Source organism: Protopterus annectens, chromosome 5.part0 (assembly GCF_019279795.1).
Source record: "Protopterus annectens isolate FY-2018-M chromosome 5.part0, PAN1.0, whole genome shotgun sequence".
NCBI classification, from domain to species: Eukaryota; Metazoa; Chordata; order Ceratodontiformes; family Protopteridae; genus Protopterus; species Protopterus annectens.
In genome coordinates, this window is record NC_056735.1 from 1,561,634,093 (window position 1) to 1,561,652,209 (window position 18,117).

The 18,117-nt window shown below is 38.9% G+C and overlaps 1 protein-coding gene across 4 annotated transcripts in view; it reads left to right on the forward strand.

Annotated features, from left to right (window-relative positions):
- Positions 1-18,117, forward strand: part of LOC122801775 (amyloid beta precursor protein) — a 3,200,820-nt gene that overhangs the window by 2,267,321 nt on the left and 915,382 nt on the right. The window lies entirely within an intron of this gene.

Here is an 18,117-nt window from a genome sequence, read left to right on the forward strand (position 1 = left end):
ATGGGAAAGATTAAGGCAAGGAAAAGAACATTAGGTTTAGATTACCTCAACAGTTAATGCAGTTAATAACAGTAACATGCACTTTCCAATAGTTAATTCACTTTAAGCTAGCTAAATAGCACATATAGTAGCTACATAAACAGTCTGTTTGTGCTTTACAGCACTTAGATTTTAAAGCAGCTGGATTATGACCAGTCCCTTAGCGTGCAAAAGTACAAGCCTTTTAAACAGGTTATTGCGCTTTGAAACAGTAGATAAGCACTTTCAAAATAGCTAGATATAACAGGCCATTTACTTTTACCGTAGGTTTGTTTAAAGCATCAAGTTTCAACAGTCCCTTTGCGTGTAACAGTTTATGCACATTTAGAGCAGTAAATGCACTTTGTAGCAGCTAAGAGCACTAGAGATGCACTTTAATGTAGTGTATAAAGCACCTTAAATTAGCTAGATATAAGTCTGTTTGCTTTTATAGTAGGTGTACTTTAAAGCATCTACTTTCAACAATTCCTTTTGCATGTAACAGTTCACTCACATTTAGAACCGTAAATGTACTTTATAGCAATTATAAGCCCCTTGTTATGGCTACATTACAGTCCATTTGCGCTTTACTGTAGGTTCACTTCAAAGTAATTAAGAATTAACAGTCCTTAGCACTTAACATTACACCCCTTGTTATTTTAGGAAAAATAGCTACAAACTAGTGCTAGAACAACGGACGCATTAGGTACCTAATCCTGTATTAGTATGCTAGAAATCAGCATATATGCTAGGCCTGTGGGTTTGTTAGCCATCTACTGAGCATTCTAACCCAACAACACATGTACCTTCGTAGTTTAAGGCACAGCTTGAAGTACATGCTGCTATGTTGCTAGCTTTAATTATCATGCAGGCAAACTAAAATCTTACAGTCCTAGCAGGTGATAACTTTGTTTAATGCATTAAATCATTCAACAATTACTTAAAATGTGCCACATATTACATTTGACAATAAACACAGTAAATGAGTACACTTCAAATCATCTATACTGGTGCATACTGCATATAGTGTGGGCCAGTTATTGTAGTTTTGCAGGAGTGCCAGGTACTCTATTCTCCTTAACACTAGATACTAGTTAGGACTCTTCAAAGTACCTTTTATCATTTGGTCAGTTCTGTGAGGATGTTTCTTTCACTTTTTACTGTTAAAAACTGTTACGTCATCATATTATGAATACTTGCCAATATCAGTGGGCCATCTCATGTTTGTGGAGATAGCCAAGGGTAGCGCTTCATGGAGTGCAAAATGTCAGTCAGAAATTCTTTCTCCACATCAGGAAGACTTTTGTACTGCTAGAAAAAAAATGGATCAGGTGTGACACTGACGTTTGTAGGCAAAACCCATACGTTGTACTGCTACTACAGAAGGTTGTACTCTGAAGTCCTCTACTCTGATGAGTGTTCTGTGTGTATCATGTCAACTATACCTTTTCTTAATGGACTGAATTAAGTCTGTCCTCTGTCCCACTGCCTAGGTAATGTTTTACTTAGTGTTATTCCAGTAGCCACTCTTTGCTCACTGATGTCTCATGGGCCATGGTATCCAATTCCTCTTCTTTTCTTTTTTGCTTCTTCTTTGGTAACTTGACATTTGCCATCTTTAGAGCATACATCAAGTAATCCACTATGAATTTCACAGGCTTTACATCAGTGCTGACATTAATTAAAAATAAAATAGTATACTTATTAAGGAAAATAGAGAAGGGAGGCAAAGACAATAAGAAAAGGGTATTTTGTATAACACAAAGCAATCCTGTGTTATAAAACACTGGACAGCAAGTTTGTTATAGAAACTAATTCCATACTAGTTAGTTGTTCATACTAAATGTAACAGAAGTGCTGTATTTTAAAATGCTGTAGGCTTCCCTCTGCTGTATATTTCTACCAAGCCAATAAGCTAACATGTACCTACCCAATTTATGTAATAAAATCACTTTCCCCTGATGAATTTCTAAGGGCAAAAAGACTTTGCACTGTGAAATAACTTTTTGAAAGAGGATCTAGTGAGATATTTAGACAGTGGTCTTGAAGGAATTATTGAGCTGAAGGTTTGATAGGTCTGTATGTAAAACTTGTGCACAGCAAGCCCAAGTAGTAACAGATGTTTAAAGCAAAAGGGACACAAATAGTAAAGAAAATTATATTTATTATATTATATGAACTGCAGGATAAGTTGTTGCCAGTAGTAAATAAATATAATAATAAATTAACAGATAAATAGTTGAAGGAATTTATCTGGGAGGGGAAGAGGGCAAGAGTTAAGTGGGATAAGTTGATCCTTCCAATAGAAAAAGGTGGTTTAAGATTACCCGATTTGAAGGGATATTTTAGAGCTGTACAATTAAGGCTCACATGCATAACACAAGCAGAAGGGATGATGAAGCAGAAGGAAGTTCAACAAATATGGAGAGAGTGGGATTTTGGATGCAGATGGGAGAATAATAACAACCATACAGAATTTTATATTCATAAATTATCAGAATATATCCTAAGACCTAAGCCAACATGCGAATGAAGAAAGGAGATTTTGCCAAAAGGGATGGCTGCAAGTATTGGAACAGGAAATAGGCAGGCGGGGCTGTAATGTACTAAAGAAAATTGGAAAAGGGAACCAAGTTACTGGAAGCAAATAATGAGAGGGACGTAATAGAGAGGAACGAAGCCAAGAAGACTTTGGACTGCAGACATACCTCTCAGCCTGTTAATATAAGAAATGTGGTCAAAGCCTAAAATAATGGGGGGACAAAGGCCCAAAAATAGAGACAGATTTTTAAACATTGTTCTTATAAATGTAGAAAGCTGATAGAGTAACAGGATTTTGTGATAGCATGCATTTCATGAATGAAATGAAGTCTGAAACTCAAATACATGTCATTACTTATTCATTGTTTAGTGACTTCAATTCTCTGTGATTTACCAGAAAACCACATATTTTATGAGGAACAGACCAAATATTTGATGCAAAAATCTGGACATTCTGTGAAAATCTGTGCAACTGAGAGGTATGACTGCAGGCCAAAGATGGCATTCCATAGCAGGGACTGATATCAGGTTATAGGCAAAGAGAAAGGGATAAGGGAGTCCTAAGTGAAAGACATACTGTTTGAGCTTTTAGCTGAATCTATAACAGACACTGCTGTTATAAAAGGGGTCATTAGTAGGGCATTCAACGTATTACACAATAACTATAAGAGTCGATCAGAGGATGTTAGAAAAGATTGGTAATTGAGACTGGAAAAGCAATTTACAAGGGAGCAATGGGAAGACATATGTATGGCTCCCAGGTGCACAAGAAAGTCCAGAAGGTTTAGGATTTTTGCTTGTAAGTGTTTGCATAGATTTTTTATAGCCCAAGAAGACTTCAAAGAATTAATCCTCGGGTAGATAGCAAAATGATGGAGGTGTGATTGGGAAGAAAGAGGTAACTGAGAGCATATATTTTTGGAGTGTAATGCATTGACAGATTATAAAAATTCCTCACAGAGTACTCTGTCAGAAATGTTGGGTAAGCAGATGGCTGTAAGTAAGGAAATTGTTCTTTTGAGCTGGGATACAGGATCTGAATTGCCTAGACATAGTAAGGCCTTGTTAAGTTTAATTCTGTTGGCTGCCAAAAAGAAAACGGAAACCAAAGTATAGACCAACTGTGTTTGAGGTATGTAATATTGTAAAAGAGATAAAGGAACTAGAAGAGAGATCTTTAGAAAACAGAAGGAACAAATAGAGATAAATGGAAGGTGTGGGAACAGTGCATGCAGAATAATGTTCAGTGGGAGGAGTGAGGTTTAAGGGAAAGCAGGAAAACAGTTTATGTAATGTTGGACTGATGAAATCTATAAAGAAAGAAAACGTGATGTATAATGTATATTAAAGGAAAATGTTACTGTGGTTTTCTATTGATGAATGTTTACCTATGTCTTAAGTGATAGTTTAATAAAGGTGTTAAAATTGTGTTGTGGGTGCAAGGCAGAGACAAAAATCACATTAGCATGTCATTCCCCATCAGACCATTTTGGGCGATATAAAAAAAAATTACAGAAGTTTGCTAATGCTAAACCCATACAATGAGTTATTAGTACTGCACAGACAATCAAGATAGGAAAACATTTTTTCAGTTTTTTTTTTTTTTTGGTAAGTGGGCGAGTCGGAGAGCAGAATATTTAAAAGTTAATTTGGGAATAGATTTTGTTGTGCATTCTTTTAATTGCTACATAAGTGGATGGGCTGCAATGGTAAAATTGTCAGTGATTTTATTTTTCCTGTATGTACTTTAAATTAATCCCTTGAATCATTTTATAATTAGCATAAAGTGTTCCAAGTTGTACTTTGGAGTAGGAGGATAGCATTTTTAGTTGTTGAAGATATTCATTGATATCTCATGCCTAGCAGCAGACCTGGGGTGTGCCATTGTAGAACTTTTGTACACATCATGTCAAATGCTGTGGTTTAAATGAAGCTAGTTACAAAGAAGTATGAATCACATATATCATTAGGCCTTTTCATATAAGTTATTTTGGGTAGCTAGATTTATTTCCAGCAGAGTTCTATTTCATTCGCAGTTCAGAAATCCATATTAATTCTTTTCAGTTTGTCTTATTTATTTTTATTCTGAAATATAATTGACTAATATTAGTAATACCTTCATAATTTTCTGGCACAGCTGAAAAAGAAGCTGTCAGTTCCTCACAGTATGGGTTTCTTGATTTTATATCTGCAGTAAGGCAAATTGAATTGCTATCCAGGTTTCCTGTGGAGAACTGTACTTATATTATCAACATCCCACCTGACTTAGATGCACATTTCTGAGCCTCGTATAAGTATAGATATGAATTTGGGCAGAATGTTACCAGACTGCTTTCTGAAGATCACCCTTAATAATGCAGTGTGTTTATCTACTTTATGTGGACCTCCCAGTTCCGTATGAGACAGAATTAGGTTTAGTGAAGCTGAGAAGTGATTGCATTCCCACTGATCTGTGCTCCCATTTGGAAATCACTTTAGTCCTTTAACTAGTCAGTGACCTGTTCTATGCTGTCCAGTTGTTGCTGCAGTACATGTATTCCAGTTATCTGCTTACAAACACGAGGAGACAATAGTGTTACGTTATGGTCTATAAGGCTACCTCATTTATTTTACTAACATACTCTACTTTTATTGTCATTGCAAGCTCCACAGTAGTTACCTACAGTATCAGAAACCATGCAGAGATTTACTTATTTTATTTATTGTTTTTTTTAAGATGTTTAGAAAAGAGTCTTAAATGTGTAGTATGTTTTCCCAGTTTATATATCAGTCATAAAGAGAAAACAAAATCTTTTTAAAATGCAGTTGAAATTTGCCTCATCATCTGAATTGCATGCCTTTCTCTTTCTTAATTCACAAAAGCTGAAATCTACAATGCAAAGAATCATGAAATTAGGTTTCATTACTCCAAAGGAAAACATCAGATACTTTAAAGCACAGAAGTGCAACAGTGAGTCTTTTGTGTAAGAAAGCAGTGTCATCATTTTCTTCTGTTGTGTTCCTGACATTGTGGCTACTTCCTGAGATTAATTACCTAATGTTTTGTACTTCCTGTCTTTTTCATATGTTTAATATGTTATCTTCATACTTTGTTTATCGTAGCCTAGCATTTCCAACTCATGTGACTGCAGCAGCAGTACCACTAGTGTGACTGGCTGAACATTCTTGCATGTTGTGAGGTTGGATTACAGTGCACAGTGGTGATCTGGACACATTGGTTAATGAGGCCATCACATAGAAATGAATTGATTTTATGCTGGATACGCATGTAGCTCTCAACCAATCAGGGACAAATCCAGAAATAATCGGGGGGGCAATCAGGGACAATTTTACAGTGTTAGCACTGTTAACGTGAGACATCGGCAGAATAAGAGCATATGAATTAATGTAAATTATCTGAGGTAAAAGAAGTCTTCAAACGTCTCCAGTTTTAGGGGGGATTAAGAGGGACAGAGCTAAAATTTGAGTTAAAATGGGGGACACCCCCTGAAAATCGGGGACAGTTGAGAGGTATGTATTTTATGACCAGCACTTGCAGAGCTAAAACATAGGTAGCCTGCCCCTCTCAAAAAATTTTTTTTTCAAACAGTGGCTTGAAAGGTACATTAAAGCTTTGGTGCCTTTAAAGTTGTATAGAGATCAACAAGCTCAGAGAAGTGAATACTCTAAAGAGTGTATTAAGGATGGAGGTGGGAAGCCTGGTGCAGTGAAGACTGAGAGAGTTGTATGTGGAAGGATTAAAGATAGAGCTGGGAAGCATGGAATGATAAAGATAGGGAGTGGTATAGGGGTGAACTTCTGGGAAGTTGCTCAGGAAAATGGCGGATGGTTTTATTGAGCAGTGCCAGCAGTTTGGGGAAAAATGGCAGTGTGTCAGATATGATAGAAAGCAAGCAGATAGATGGAGGTGGAACAAAAGACTCTGGGTGTGGTGAGTCCTGATTTTAGGATCTACTGAAAGAAATACAAGTGGAAATGGGAGTTACAGTATATGTGAAAAAGAGATTGAGTATGGTATAATGGAAGAGTGAGAGAGAAGTGGGAAAAAGTTGATGACAGGGTTAATTCAAGTATTTTAGCTTAATGGGTGAAGGCTATGAACTGATAATGAGCTTCATCCTGTAGCCATGTTTTCTGTGTCACTCTCCACTTGCTGTTGTGTGACTGAGCGAGGCACTTAATGACAGTAAGCCCCTGGGTTGTACTTGAAAAGAGGCATGTCTATCTAGTGGGTTTACCTGGTTGACAAGTCCATTCATTGCTGTTGAGTTGCTTCTAATTCCAATAGCAACCCAATGAACAGCCATCACCATTCACAGAGATTACCAGGTATGTAGGAAATGGATGGAGACGGGTCTTTCTTTCACACACAGAGTACAAGTACATTTACAGACAATTTAGATTTGTCAGTCCACTTGCAGCATTTCTTTGGACTGTGGTAAGAAACCTGAGCACTTGGAGAAAACCCAAGAAAGCCTGGGGAAGGACATGCAACATCCATACAGAAGGTACCCCTGAAAAAAACTGAACAGGGGAACCTGTAGCTGTGATGTGACAATTCTATTCACTGTGCCAACTAGCAAGTAAGTATGTGGCATTAAAAATATAGGGAAGTAAAGGGGAAAGCTGATGCAGTTAACTCCCTCTGTAGAACCATAAATAATTCTAGGAAGAATTATGAGATGCTTTAGTCGATTTTGGGAAATTAAGGTGCAAGATGGATTGTTGATTGCAGGAGACTTTAGTTTAGGTTTGAGCAACCCATCAGTAAGGATGGGCAGAGAGAATAAAGTTCTAGAGGTAGTTGGTCTGGAAAGACTCACTCAAAATGTAGGAAGGGTCTTTAAAGAGAGGGTCTAGTCACTGTGTTGGGCGGTGAATTTGAGGAGAATGAAACGAAGGTGAGGACCCTTTTGGCATATAGTGATCATGCTATTACAATGGGTAGAGCAGAAATGAGGATCAAAGTTTAGAACTATGAGGGGCTAAACTTTGAAAAAATAGTGGAGTTAGTAAAGACCATCTTAGGGAATTATTAAGGTGTTTGAATCATCTGTGGGGAACTACTGTCAAGTGACCATCTGTAAAGGAATGATGGAAGAATTATACTACTTATGGAGGTATCAGTAGTGACTAGGACCAGGGCGACCATGGTGGTACAACGGTTAGCATTGTCGCCTCACAGCAAGAGGTTCTCTGGTTCAATCCTCGGCAGGGGTGCCTTCTGTGTGGAGTTTGCATGTCCTCCCTGTGGTTGCGTGGGTTTCCACTGGGTGCTCCTGTTCCTCCCACATCCCAAAGACATGCTGTAGGTGGATTGGACACTCTAAAATGGCCCTAGGTGTGTGTGTGTGTGTGTGTGTGTGTGTGTGTGTGTGTGTGTGTGTGTGTGTGTGTGTGTGTGTGTGTGTGTGTGTGTGCCTTCAGTGGAAGGTTGGGTGCCGGGCTGGCAACTCGACACTGTAAAACTCCACTGCCAATCATGAGCAGACAGGTGATCCGCTGTGGCGACCCCTAACTGGGAAAAAGAAGTAGTAGTAGTGACTAGGACCAAGGAGAGATGACATAAGAAGTTCTGAATTAAGGCTAGTGTATTAGTTTTAGAAAATGTTTCACTGCAACACAGAAAAGGGTGGGCAGAGCAGTAAGGAAAGTAAATGTAACAATGAGAAATGTTTTCTCAGTAAGAATAAAAGAAGGGGAAAGCCTTCCTTAGTTTTATGAGGGGAATGTTAAAAAACGGAAGACAAACAATGGAACGGGTAGTGGGAAACAAAGGTATGAAGGAGGACTGGAGCAGGCTGGGTTATTAAATCATTTATTTTCCTCAGTATTTACCATTGAAAAGTGGTGTGGAACAGTTGGCTTTAAGGCGAAATTAGCAAGGGGTGGAAAAGAGCTAAGGACAGTAAGTGTGGGAAAAATCATAGGTTCATGTTAGAGATCCTCCCAAGAATAATAGAGGTACCTAGAACTCTGGTGGATACTTTTTAAGGATTTATATAATATATTCATATGAGAGAGATCTCACAAGATACTGGAAGAGGGCAGTGGTTGTGCAGGTACGTAAAGACAGTTGAAAGAGTGCAACAAGGAACAGAGCTGGTTGGTTATCCTAACATCAGTAGTAGGCAAAACAGTGGGAACTGCACTGAAGGCTGTGTCATAACTCATTTTGTGGAACAATTCAAGCTACTTAATTTAAGTCAACATGAAGTCATGACTAAAAGATCATTCCAAGCCAGCCTGCTGCAGTTCTGTGACTTTTTACTGGGGAGGTCGTCAGAGGTAACTTACTGGATATGATTTTGTAAACATATTTATTGAGTCACAGTTTGCAGAATAATGGAGGTACACATACATTGAAGGAAAATAAAGCAAACTATAATTACATTTTCATTATTTCATACAGTATACACACCTTTTCATTTTCACAGTTAGCATTCATTCCAGCATTACATAAACTGCAACGATTCTGCCTTCCTTTAACTTCACACCTCTTCCTGAATATTATTCTGCATGCGTTGTTCCACATATTCCATTTATTTCTATGCAATTTGCACTTTACCTTTTCTAGAGGTCCCACTTCCAGTTCTTTAATCTCCTTTACAATATTTAGGACTTCATTTACAGTTGGTTTAGATTTTGATTTCCATCCATCCACAACTCTTTTTTTTCCATTTTTACATATGGTGTTAGGGTATCACTTCAAGGGTGACAATCATCTAGGGCCAGTGTTCAAACTACCCTGTGGCTAGCTGTGACATTGGAACAGAGCAAGTAAATCATACATTTTGATTTCCATTTTCTGGTAATTGCTTTTTTTGACCGTCAGTAGCATTAAACTTAGCAAGGCCTTATTATTCTAGGCAGTTCAGATCCTTTGTCCCATCTCAAAATATTAATTTCCTTAGATCTATGTAGGATATTTTTAAAATCTGCCAACTCATTACACTCCCTAAAAATGTTCCCAGTTATCTTTCTGTCTCTTTTCCAAAATACCACTAGCATTTGCTGTCTACCTGAGGAAAAATTATCAGAAGTCTTTTTAGTGTGTAAAAGTACCTTTGCAAACACTTCCAAACAAAGTCCTAAACCTAAAATATCTGGACTTTGTTTTGTACTTGGGGGCTGTACAGATGTCCTCCCATTGTTTCTTTGTAAACTGCCTTTCTAGTGTCTCTCTCTCTTCTCAGTTTTCATGCAATATTTTATATGCCTTGCCAATTATCCCTTTTAAGGATCATCTTAAAACTCCACAATAGCTGGTCTTTCATGTAACATAGTCAGTACTGTGATATCAATCCCTGGTAGGGAAGGCAGTCTCTACCTTGAACGCCAAATTTCTGCATGACTTCATCCCACTCTATTACGTTTCTTTCTCTATTTGTATGTTCCCAATAAATTGGTTGATTTGCTATTTTTTTTCTAGTAAATTCCAGCTTCATCTTGCCTATTTTCTACTCCCCTACTTTTAGTCATCTCTTCATTGGACATGATGATAGATTTCATTAAGGCATTTGACACATAACCATCCCGACAGGTGTTAGGGAAACTAAGGAGTAAGGGGTTGGTGGCTTAATGAACATGTAAGTGGAGAGTTGTCTGGAGGTTAGGAAACAGAGGATGGTCATGAGGAGTAATGGGTGGTTGTGAAGGGAGAATTATCAGAAGAGGAGGGGTCTTGAGTGAAATGCTACAGGGATCAGTTCTGCAACCTGTTCTACTTAGCTCATTTGTAGTGGACAAAATAATGGGTATAGAACATTTCGATAAACCTTCTTCATGTGCAGGCAGTACTGAGATGGGAATAACCGGGATTAGTGAAAAAGCATCAGGAGGGAACTGGACAGATAGTCTTAAAAGTATAGCGCCTGTTCAGTCTGGAAAGATGTGGGATGCTGCAGCTGAAGTGAAGATAATCTTGGGGCAGAATGTGAAATAGGAGACGTTAGGCTTTAAGACAGAGAGCAACACAAATATGTGTAGGTGATTATTTGTGCAGAATGACCCAAAATGAGAAGTGCAAAAGTGTGACACCTAAAGCCACAGGATACTGAGCAGTACATGGGCGAAATGGGTTCAAGAGAAGGACAGATCATGATGTCAGTATATCTGGCACATGTGAGACTTTGTAATGCCTTGTGATGTTCTGGGGACTTTTCACAGACAGCAGTATTATTAATAGAGTAAACAGTTCAGGGGAATTTGGCAAAAGTAGTGAAATGGATGGGCTGCATAGACTGTGACTAAACTCAACAGAAACTAATAGAAAAAACATGGCCAAGATTTGGTTTAATAGTAGTCAGTGTAGAATACTAAGTGGAGAAGACTGACTTATGAATAATGGGACAATACAAACAACAGAAGAGGTGACCTGCATCTGAGTCACTTAGTTCATTCCTGATATGTGGATCTGATTCTTTACTGAAAAAGTAGTGGCAGAGTTGGGTGGTCTTGGCAAAACTGCAGAAGCACTTAAGAAAGCATTGGGCAGATAAAGCAAAAGGGTGGGGGAATTGCAGGGAAAACACTACGAGCAGGTAGTCTAGATGACTTTTGTCCTTTACTTTCTGGTTATCCACTAAGTCCATGCATACAGGGATTGAACCTGGGAAGGTATTCTCATCTGGGATAAAGATGCATTGCATACCTGCAGTCTGCAGCCATTCATTGATCTCTTGTGCATCTTCACTATCTGCAGAATCTTGGCTGATATGTTCTTATCCTTTTTTCCTTTTTCTGTTTGCTATTTCGGCTCCTGTCAGAATCAGTATTATTATGACCCTTTTTCTGTGTCCCTAGTTTGTTTACCTTAAAATCCTTTCTTTATCAAATTCACTTGCTCATTTCTATTCAACTGCATCTCCTGTAACATTGTTATTTGCAACATACACTTAATATAATTCAGTACCATGTGTTGCCTATGCCTGCAAGGCCATTTACATTCCATGTTAATATTAATATAGTAGCCATTCTGATAAAAAATATTATTTCCACATACATAAGTTTTAAATATGTTTCCATCTTGCAATTTATATGCACACACTAATAAACTATCAAGCTGTTCTTTTATATGTTTGCCTCTCATCATCTCTAATTGAAGCCACGTCACATTTTCCCAAATTTTTTGCTTCACTAAAATTTTCAAGAAACAAACAAACAAAAAAATATAAATATTCCACTCTTTAACTCAGAGTAAAGACACAAAATAGTATACACTGTCCAGAAAGAAACGGTACCCCCTTCAAGTTGCCTGAATTGACAGCCAGACCCACAGATAATACATATTCTTAAGTTAGGGTTAACCATGCCAGTGTGCATCTTAGAGACCAAGTTCCCACTCATATACAAGTTGCTGTCTAGTATTCTTATCTCTGTTATACTCCCAAATGTCAAAAAAACCTTGCATGCTTTCAGCAAACATTAACATTTCACCTCAAGAAAAAGTACAGACTGCCCTTAAATAAACTATATTGTACACTGTTTTGTTTAATACATTAAAGCAGTAAGGCTGCTGGGGAGGCATCTCCTTGTGTAACTGTTTACTTCACACAGTTTTAAATTTAATTTCTTATTTTCATTTTTATTTTCAGTAAAATGTTTACCAACATCCATTTAAAAATTAATTACCAGGTATCTCACATTTCACTCAGAACACACTGCATCAATGAACTGTTTACCAGTATCTCTCTAAAAGTTAATTACACTGCATTTTGTAGATTTTACTCAGAGCACACTTTTAAGACCTCATAATTAATTGCTTGCACCTGCAGGCTACTTGTCTTCAGCTAAAAGCAGGTGATAAAAAAACAGCTAGTTAGTTTGCAGATGCAAGAAATATGTATAGTTCCCCTCCTAAAGCTCAAGCTCACAATATTATTTTAACTTTCACTTGCTTCTTTCTAGCCTTTCCTGTCTTGTTTTTTACAGCCTGGAAAAAAAAAGCATTGCCTTTGCAACATCCCTACTGCGCCAGAGTGTTCACCCGAAATGCCTGGCATCAGTAATCGCTCATTGCAGACTTCGGGGAACTGAAATCTATCCCTACCTGGACGACTGCACCCACCTGATACAAGCGGACCTTAACAAAACAAACTCAACAGGAAGACTTACAAAGTCATCTGCTGCAAGCCCTGGGATATACAGTCAATACAAAAATGTCAAGGCTGATTCCATCCCAAAGAATAACCTTTCTGGGTGCAGAACTGGACACACATTAAAACAAATGGCATTCTAACTGCAGAAAAGAAGAAAGAGCAACTTCCTCTCTACTTCTTGGCATTAACAAAGCAGAAAGCCATCTAACTGTGCAAGAAAAGTTTTTACAAGCCTCTAGGCTTCATGGCATCCTGCATAATACTGGTACCTCATGCCAGGCTGCATAATGGGAAAGCTACAGTGGTACCTAAAGAATTTGTGGTCTCAGCACAAGCACAGCCTAGAAACCAAAATTCCAATGATCCATGCCTGAAGCAAGAGTTCTTATGGTGGGCTCAGGCCTGTCAATCAAACACAGGACTGCCCTTCTGCAAAAGTCAACCAAGACAAAACCATCACGACAGATGCCTCAGACCTCGGTTGGGGGCACACATGAGGACAAGTGCATTCAAGGCCTATGGACTCAAGACCAGCTGCATCTGCACATAAATCTAAAAGAAATGATGGCAGTAAAATGGCAATCCAGGCATTCAGACCTTTTCTCCAAGAAGGCCAGTTGATGATAAGGACAGACAACACCACAGTTATGTGGTACATCAACAAACAGGGAGGCACACACTCATACCCTCTATGCCGGCTGGCACTGGACCTATGGGATGTGGCTCTGAGCTACAACATTCAGTTACAGGCAATTTATGTACCAGGAAGGAAAACATTCTAGCAGACATATTAAGCAGAACTACAACAGATGCCCACGAATGGATGCTGCATCCGGACATCTTCAAAACCATCACAAGAGAATAGGGATTACCACAAATAGACTTGTTTGCATCCCCTTTCAATCACCAGTTGAAGAAAGTCTGCACAAGGACTTACCACCCACTTGCTTGGAAGGTGGACTCCCTATCCTTCAGTTGGAAAAGCCTGACAGCACACGCATTCCCACCACTTCCTTTGATGCACAAGGTGCTTCTCCAAGATCAAAGAGGAACGCCCCGAGGATCATTCTGATAGCCCCAGACTGGCCAAGACAACATTGGTATCCACTGCTGAGGAGCATGTCCCGGGAACAAATATGGACACTGCCCCTGATCCCATTATCAACACAGAACAACTACAACATTCTGCATCCAAACCTAAAACTCTGCAGCTAACTGCCTGGAACATTACATAACAGCAATTAACCCAAATTTATCCCAAAGGGTTAAAGACATAATCCTGGAGGCTCGTAGACCTTCAACAAGAAAGAATTATGCAGCAAAATGGAAAAGATATCTCATCTGGAGTACTGCAAAGGGCAAGATGTGACACTGGTGAACATAGCCAACATCCTGGAGTACTTGGCGGAGCTCTTCCATACAGGCCTGTCCTATTCCTCCATCAAGATACATGCATCAGCTATTTCAGCAGAGTACAGCTTGGATCCTCCTGTCTTCTCGCATCCTCTGCTCAGACAGTTTCTGAGAGGAATTAAAATGTAAAACCTCCCAGGAAACCTCCATTGCCAGCATGGGACTTGAACTTTGTGCTAGAAAAACTGACTCTACCTCCTTCGAACCAGCAGCTACAGCAGAATTGCAATACTTATCCTGGAAGACTGCTTTCCTGCTGGCAATAACTTCAGCAAGAAGGGTCTCTGAACTACAAGCATTAATGGCAGTACAACCCTTCCTGATCTTCCATCAAGATAGAGTGTCCATGAGAACAAATCCTACATTTATGCCTAAGGTGGTATCCAGAGTCTCTTTAAATCAAGCTATCCACCTTCCTACATTCTTCCCAATCCACAGAACAGGGGAGAAAAGCTCTTACATACCCTGGATGTACACAGACAATTACGCTACTACCTGGACAGGACAAAAAACAATAGAAAAACTGATCAGCTTCTGGTAGCATATGCAACAGGAAAAGAAGGAAAACCAATTTCTAAACAGACAATCTCCAAATGGATAGGGAAGTGCATTGGATTATGATACTCCGACCATGGAAAACTCCAGAGAACATCAGGCCTCACTCCACAAGGGCTCCAGCCACTACCACAGCTTTCTTACGAGGAGTGGCTACCAAGGACATTATAGAGGCTGCTACTTGGACCTCCGTGCATACATTTGCCAAGCATTATAACTTACCTCTATACTCTAGATCCCGTGCTGGTTTTGCCACTGCTGTTCTGCAACCGTTCCTGACTTCACCATAATCTATTCTCATTTCCTCCTCCCTAGTTTAGCTATGGTATTCTACCCATTTAGAAGACTGCAGATGCATCCTTGAAGGACATAGTACAGTTTTGTACCTACCATAAATGTAGATGTCCGAGAGGAATGCATCTGCAGTCAGGATTACCCACCCTCCTTCCCCTCTGAGGTACTCCTAGGGTACTTACCAATCTTCAGCTAGCTTGGGGGGGATCTGTTATGGTGTATTTGTTTGTATATATGTACATACATGCTTATTTTGTGTGTTTGCTCTCTACTATTTGGAAACTTTGGCATTTACCCAAATTTAGCCATCCAAGATGGCTACTGGCATCTGGGGCAAGAAACACTGAGGAAAATGGCGTCGGCTGATGCCTTTATACCCGAATGACTGCCGCAATGATGTCGGGTGAAGTGCGACACCAGCCGAAGCCAGACCCAGACTTTGGAATCCGGCCGACCGAAGGGCTGCCTGACGACAGGACAACCCATTTGTAAAGACTGCAGATGCATTCCTCTCGGACATCTACATTTATGGTAGGTACAAAACTGTACTTTCCACATATTCCATTTATTTCTATGCAATTTGCACTTTACCTTTTCTAGAGGTCCCACTTCTAGTTCTTTAATCTCCTTTACAATATTTAGGACTTCATTTACAGTTGGTTTAGATTTTGATTTCCATCCATCCACAACTCTTTTTTTCCATTTTTACATATGGTGTTAGGGTATCACTTCAAGGGTGATGATCATCTAGGGCCAGTGTTCAAACTACCCTGTGGCTAGCTGTGACATTGGAACAGAGCAAGTTAATCGTACATTTTGATTTCCATTTTCTGGTAATTGCTTTTTTTGACAGTCAGTAGCATTAAACTTAGCAAGGCCTTATTATTCTAGGCAGTTCAGATCCTTTGTCCCATCTCAAAATATTAATTTCTTTAGATCTATGTAGGATATTTTTAAAATCTGCCAACTCATTACACTCCCTAAAAATGTTCCCAGTTATCTTTCTGTCTCTTTTCCAAAATACCACTAGCATTTGCTGTCTACCTGAGGAAAAACTATCAGAAGTCTTTTTAGTGTGTAAAAGTACCTTTGCAAACACTTCCAAACAAAATCCTAAACCTAAAATATCTGGACTTTGTTCTGTACTTGGGGGCAGTACAGATGTCCTCCCATTGTTTCTTTGTAAACTGCCTTTCTAGTCTCTCTCTCTCTTAGTTTTCATGCAATATTTTATATGCCTTGCCAATTATCCCTTTTAAGGATCATCTTAAAACTCCACAATAGCTGGTCTTTCATGTAACACTCCGTAATCTTTTCTTTGTCAGTACTGTGATATCAATCCCTGGTAGGGAAGGCAGTCTCTACCTTGAACGCCAAATTTCTGCATGACTTCATCCCACTCTATTACCTTTCTTTCTCTATTTGTATGTTCCCAATAAATTGGTTGATTTGCTATTTTTTTTCTAGTAAATTCCAGCTTCATCTTGCCTATTTTCTACTCCCCTACTTTTAGTCATCTCTTCATTGGACATGATGATAGATTTCATTAAGGCATTTGACACATAACCATCCCGACAGGTGTTAGGCAAACTAAGGAGTAAGGGGTTGGTGGCTTAATGAACATGTAAGTGGAGAGTTGTCCGGAGGTTAGGAAACAGAGGATGGTCATGAGGTGTAATGGGTGGTTGTGAAGGGAGAATTATCAGAAGAGGAGGGGTCTTGAGTGAAATGCTACAGGGATCAGTTCTGCAACCTGTTCTACTTAGCTCATTTGTAGTGGACAAAGTAATGGGTATAGAACATTTTAATAAACCTTCTTCATGTGCAGGCAGTACTGAGATGGGAATAACAGGGATTAGTGAAAAAGCATCAGGAGGGAACTGGACAGATAGTCTTAAAAGTATAGTGCCTGTTCAGTCTGGAAAGATGTGGGATGCTGCAGCTGAAGTGAAGATAATCTTGGGGCAGAATGTGAAATAGGAGACGTTGGGCTTTAAGACAGAGAACAACACAAATATGTGTAGGTGATTATTTGTGCAGAATGACCCAAAATGAGAAGTGCAAAAGTGTGACACCTAAAGCCACAGGATACTGAGCAGTACATGGGCGAAATGGGTTCAAGAGAAGGAAAGATCATGATGTCAGTATATCTGGCACATGTGAGACTTTGTAATGCCTTGTGATGTTCTGGTGACTTTTCACAGACAGCAGTATTATTAATAGAATAAACAGTTCAGGGGAATTTGGCAAAAGTAGTGAAATGGATGGGCTGCATAGACTGTGACTAAACTCAACAGAAACTAACAGAAAAAACATGGCCAAGATTTGGTTTAGTAGTAGTCAGTGTAGAATACTAAGTGGAGAAGACTGACTTATGAATAATGGGACAATACAAACAACAGAAGAGGTGACCTGCATCTGAGTCACTTAGTTCATTCCTGATATGTGGATCTGATTCTTTACTGAAAAAGTAGTGGCAGAGTTGGGTGGTCTTGGCAAAACTGCAGAAGCACTTAAGAAAGCATTGGGCAGATAAAGCAAAAGGGTGGGGGAATTGCAGGGAAAACACTAGGAGCAGGTAGTCTAGATGACTTTTGTCCTTTACTTTCTGGTTATCCAATAACTGCATGCATACAGGGATTGAACCTGGGAAGGTATTCTCATCTGGGATAAAGATGCATTGCATACCTGCAGTCTGCAGCCATTCATTGATCTCTTGTGCATCTTCACTATCTGCAGAATCTTGGCTGATATGTTCTTATCCTTTTTTCCTTTTTCTATTTGCTATTTCGGCTCCTGTCAGAATCAGTATTATTATGACCCTTTTTCTGTGTCCCTAGTTTGTTTACCTTAAAATCCTTTCTTTATCAAATTCACTTGCTCATTTCTATTCAACTGCATCTCCTGTAACATTGTTATTTGCAACATGCACTTAATATAATTCAGTACCATGTTTTGCCTATGCCTGCAAGGCCATTTACATTCCATGTTAATATTAATATAGTAGCCATTCTGATAAAAAATATTATTTCCACGTACATAAGTTTTAAATATGTTTCCATCTTGCAAATTATATGCACACACTAATAAACTATCAAGCTGTTCTTTTATATGTTTGCCTCTCATCATCTCTAATTGAAGCCACGTCACATTTTCCCAAATTTTTTGCTTCACTAAAATTTTCAAGAAACAAACA